The sequence below is a fragment of the Cajanus cajan genome, chromosome 1 (assembly GCF_000230855.2).
Source record: "Cajanus cajan strain Asha chromosome 1, NIPB_CcT2T_4, whole genome shotgun sequence".
Classification (NCBI taxonomy): Eukaryota; Viridiplantae; Streptophyta; class Magnoliopsida; order Fabales; family Fabaceae; genus Cajanus; species Cajanus cajan.
Window position 1 is genome coordinate 20,280,536 of NC_138517.1, and position 6,157 is coordinate 20,286,692.

Genomic DNA, 6,157 nt, shown 5'->3' on the forward strand with positions numbered 1-6,157 from the left:
CTAGATTGGGGTACCATTAGATTAGAGTTAAGGATGAGGATGTATCCAAGACAACATTTAGGACTCAGTATGGACATTATGAGTATCTAGTAATGCCTTTTGGTGTGATGAACGCTCCAACAATTTTTATGGATTACATGAACCGCATTTTTCATCCGTACTTAGATAAATTTGTAGTTGTTTTTATAGATGACATACTAGTTTATTCCAAGACTAGAGATGAGCATGCGAAACACAAGCCACTACCCAAATATTCTTTTCACTACAAAAAAGGCATTTACCGACCACCAAAATCGATCGCTAAATTGCTCAAATTGGTCACTATTTACCTTAGTGACCAAATTTAAGTAGTTACAAAAACCCTAGTTGCAAAGCTATCTAGCAATGGAAATATCACAAGTCGCTGTTTAGTGATCAAAAATTTCAGTCGCAAAATGGTCGCTATTGTATATGGGGACCAAATTGGTGACTGAATGAGGCGCCGCTAAATCAATCACTAAGTATGTTTTTGTTTTTTAAATAAAATAAAAATGATTTTCAGTTTAATCTCTAAATTAGTTGCTAAATATTTATTTTTTATTTTATTAAATTTTATAAACGTCGCAAATTCAGTCGTGGTTCATGTCACTAAATTATTAGTGACACATCTTTTAGTCGATATGAGTTATATTTCATTGCAAATTCAGTCGCTATAAGTTTTATTCCATCCCAAATTCGGTCACTAAGTTTGTTTGACTTTTAGAGACAAAAATGTTAGTCGCTAAATTTGATCGCTAAGTTTGTTTTATTTTTAGAGAGAGAAAAATCGGTCGCTAAATTTATACCTGAAGCACTATTTATTTGGTTTTATTTTAATTTTCATTTTGAACATGTTTAGCAGTCATAAATAATAACACTAAGATTAATAATGCATATATAGTACTAATAACACAATAAAAGTAATTAACATATATAATATATGATATAATATTCAAAATCACAACTAATAAAAAGAATCCAAAATAAAAATGACATATAACTAATATCTAATAGTAAAAATCAAATAAAGTATTCTAAACCACAACTAATATAAAGCATCCAAAATAAAAGTATATGACATATTACTAATAGTAAAAATCAAAACAAGTCTTCAAAATCACAACTAACTAAAAGCATCTAAAATGAAGTATATAACATATAACTAATAGTAAAAACTAAAACAAGTATATGATATCATAAAAGACAAATACACATGCAATCAACAATCTTTCGGTGTATCATCAACATGATCATCCTGCTCGTCTTCAACATGGTGTCTGGGTCATCTAGAGTGTAGTGATGCATATGCTCACTTTGTTATCTTATGTGCTCAATCTGCAACTCATGATTTTTCATTAATTGTTCCATCTTTTACTCAAGAATCCTCTCCTTATCTTCCTTTGCTAGAAGCTCAATATTCAATTTGTCAATTGTTTGATGCATTTCCTCTATTGCCTTTACCATTGGAGTTTGACTTAAAGTAGATTGAGCACGTGTTGAATGACTAAACTTTTTGCTTAAAGTACCAAGTTCATACACATGTCCTTTGTCATTCTCACCTCCTACAACACCTAAATATATTTCATTTCATTAACAGAGGCAAGAAACTCTTGTGTAGATGTTCCTTCCCCAGTACACTATAGGACCTCCTCTTGACGATTTTGATATCTTTCCTGCAAAATAAATTAAAACATCATATTTTTACAATTAATACATAAAGACAAACTTCAAAATATATTTAGAAAATTTAAAAGGTAAAACTTACAGCAATGTCTCGGGTCTTGTGATTAACCCAAGCTCCAGTCTTCAACTTTTTTGTTCTCTCCACTATCTCCCATGTAGTTGGTGGCTGTTGAAACTCCTTAGACTGCATATTTAAATATGTTTTACAAATCATCTTTTAGAGTGAACATGAAATTTTATACATCATGTATAATGGATCTAGAAGAACATCAAATATATTTCTCTTTACAAGAACATGCAATAAAAGTAAATAAATTATAAAGGGTTTAACTTTTATTAGATTCTTGCTAAAATTACAATATCATTACAAATTTAAAAGATATATCTTCATAAATTTTTATAGATCATAAATAAGGTAGCATACATAACCATTATAAAGCATCAAGGATATTGCTTAGACATTATCTTATACAAATTATAATGCTTACTTTCCCACATGAAGACATAAATGCAACAATGTAAAAAATATTGCACAATGTATAATATAGATTAACATATGCACCTCCTACAATGGTAATCCTAAACAAAAGGGATAACAATTGCATATAGTTAGAACTTTGTGTTTGTGTCTTTGTAAGGGACATGCAACCACACTTAATTTTAATAATATTTATTTCAAACAAAAGGGATAGTTAGCCTTGTAGAGATCCTAGAACTATTGTAAGTCTTCTACATATATTTGTAAATAACCTATTGTAAGTGTGTCCTTAATTTTGTATCAAAGTCATAAAACCATGCAGCTCAATTTTTAATTATAGTATCAAAGTCATACAATATTGAGATTGAAGTTGAAATAAAAATACCAATTTCTCATAATGAGCTACTATGGATATAGAGCGACCACAATAGGTTGAAATGAAACCCCCTTATTAACAGCTCGATTTGCCTTTGCAATGGAACTATTATTTTTGAAACTCTCAGAACCCCAATGTTGGTCCAAAGCTGCTCGAACACTAGCTTGAATCCATGTCCCCTTATCTTGACCATTCTTGACCTTGTTCATGACATTTTTTAGAATGCGTGAACCTTTTGTTTTAAAAACATACCTAATGACTTACTCTTGTTGTGGATCCCACCTAAACTCTTTATGTAAAAAAAAGTGATTTAGTCAACAAACATAATTCAACAAACAATACATTTTAAATGGAAAATCCAACTTAATATACCTTAAACTCTCCAAACCATCTGTCTCGAAGGTCAAGTGTTACTTTTTTCCAAGAAGGACTTGGTTGATCAAATTTTTGCCTAATGATCCTTGAAATGACAACTGAAGGTCCATTGGTTGGTGTAAACCTGTGTAAAAAGATATTGTCAAAGTCATATTTATATAATATTATAGCAAAAAGAAACATAAAATAAAAATTTACTTACTCTCCTTTTTTTTGCATAAAGTCGAGGCCTCTGATTATCTGAATGTCCAAACATTGAAGGTGGTGGGTACTTAGGTGTAAGTGAACCTTCTACTGCCGAAGGTGTGTCTTCTCTAAAAAGAGTAGTAGGAACCGATTCTCCTACAATGGTGGGATTATGTTCTTCCTAAATCGCATGCTGTGAAGTTTGTCCAACAGGATTTGTTGACTCTGAGGTTGAGATGTGAATACTAGTAGGAGGGTTTATGGTGGATAGAGATCTCCCACGAATATGACCTCTACCACCACAATTAGGTGGCCTACGACCACCATCTCTACCTCTATCTGTCATCTGTAAGTCAAATTATATATATATATATATATATATATATATATATATATATATCATTAAAGAATAAACAAAAACATAAGGTAGTGAAAGTTTAGTGAACAAGTAACCTAACTCTAACAATAAACTCAAACCTGATCATGTTTTCTACACCAAAACGTGTCAATTATCTTCCCTCTCATATTCACTACAAATAATTGTTACAAACCATAATCATGCAAAGGTTTAAAAATAATAATAAAAATAATCTATGCAATTTATTTTAATGCATGAATTACCTAAGAGGAATCTATATCATCAAAATCGCTCCTAGTTTCACTCTCACTTGACTTGTATTCATCTTCATTTGTTACATCTAAATTTGTTTCATTTAGTAATTGTTTGTCTATTTCTTCTCTGTCTCCACTAACATCCATAAGAGAATCGTTAATGACATTTGGGTCAACATGTTGTAGTATTTGAAGTCCTACAAGCTCGTCATCTTGGTATGAATCTTCTTATTCATTTTGACTTGTTATATTATCAATGATTGTACTACAAATACATATAAAAATCCATGTCCTAAAAATCCTTTGTCCCGATGTTTCAATATCATAGCACACCCACAACTCACCTGTTGGCATTCTGGATGCCACTCATTGCCAAATCTTCCTCACCTAAAACGTCCACAAATTGTATGGTGAGAAAAGAAAATATTTATATGTAAAGCATATACAGACAGACCATAATGTAATCTCATCATAAATCATTACATAATGAAATATTTACAACCATTTCTACATATCATAATTCTATCAATCATGCATCATCTTTACATTACAATTCTCAATCACACCAATCCATCACATCATATAATTTGTACTATGTTAAGTTCACACCACCCCTGTAGCATCTCATGCCCAAGGTCGTGCCATGCCAACATAAGTACTAATTGCCACACACAAATCTTGCAATTAACACTATGCCATGCTCATGTCACCCCTGTAGCATCTCTTGCCCAAGATCGTGTCATGCTGACATACGTGTTAATTACCTCACACGTCCCACACTATGTCATGCTCACGCCACCCCTATAGCTTCTCATACCCAAGGTCATGCCACGCTGACATAAGTGTGAGGATATCCACAATCACATCACATTCAATTCATACCAACATACTAGCATCATAATTGAATCATTAATTAAACCATAACACCTTAGAACATCAAAACAACATACGTCTCCCTTTGACAACTGTCAAAGAAAAAACACACAGAGAGTTATATTCATCCAATTAAGCTTAAACCTATCTCAAAAGAAGCATAAGAGGATAATCTACAACTCTTATGAAGACATGAAATTCTAAAAAAATATCTACTTAGCTAAGCATTTCAAAATCCGAATCAGATATAATCTACGCTGACAGCTTGACCACTATTCACAAAAACAACCATATCTAGAGTTTTAGACATCCTTTTTGAGTGATTCCAAAGCCATTAGAAATCTAACACCCAAAGCTACAACATCTATGAATAATACGAAGCCTAAACATGTCTTTAAGGTCACCTCGCATGGGTAACAACACAAAACTTAACATTTCGCGCATTGGAATGGAGACTGAACTTATAACTCATATAACTCAATCAATTCTTAACATTTTTACATGATTCTATCTAAATTATAGCCCCCAAGTGTTTACTTTCTAACCCAACAAATGAAAATTGATTTGGTTAGTCACACAGAAAGATATTACAAAAATACTAAGGTACGTCCATAAGTAAAATCTCACAATTACTCATTAATTCATATAATTAAGGGTGTTCATCAATGTATAAGAACCCTAACTTATAGAGCACGTCCCAATGAATCTAACTATCATCTAGATTATCAATTTTACCAAATAACATAGCAACCACAATTATAAATCAATATAAAACCCGATTGAATCAATTTTATAGAATCTTATCTCAAATAGTAAAACTCCCAATTTTTCCAAAACTTAACTCACAGACACTTTTCTACAATTTCGTTCTCTCTCTCAAATCATCATTTTCACAAATTGTTTGCATATTCGTACTCCTCAATACATGCAAAATTTAATGGGATCATCCATTCTTCAAACAAAATAATTATAAAATTACCCATAATCATACGGGATTCCTCCTCTACCCAATTCTCTCATGTGACTTTGCATATAAATAATCTCTTTTTCCCGGTTGCGTTAAATAGAAAAATCCTGAAACAATCTGAGATTGTTTCTGAGCACCTGAACCGTCTTTCTTAGAACTCTTTGTTTCTCCTCTCTTTCTTTCCTACATTCAGAATGCAAATGAGACAAATATGGTTAACTCTGCCTAAGTCATTTCTTAAAATAATTCATTAGGTTAGGTCAACCCACCCCATCTTCCTTCACCTCCAACTCACTTCTCTTTTTCTCAAAATAATTAAATAAATAAATACATATTCTATATAAAATATTTTTCCTCTATAATAATAATAATAACCTTTTTAAAAAAATGGAGTATTATAACGTTTGTTTCACATAATGATATATTCTTGAGAATCATATTCCTAAGAATAATATAGCTTAAAATGTTATTCTGTGAATATAAATAAAGATGTTTGGAGTATTTTAATATTCTTAGGAATATTTACTAAAATTTAAAATAATTTAAATGAAAATAAAAGTTACAAGAGTTATAAAAATTAACTTCCTCC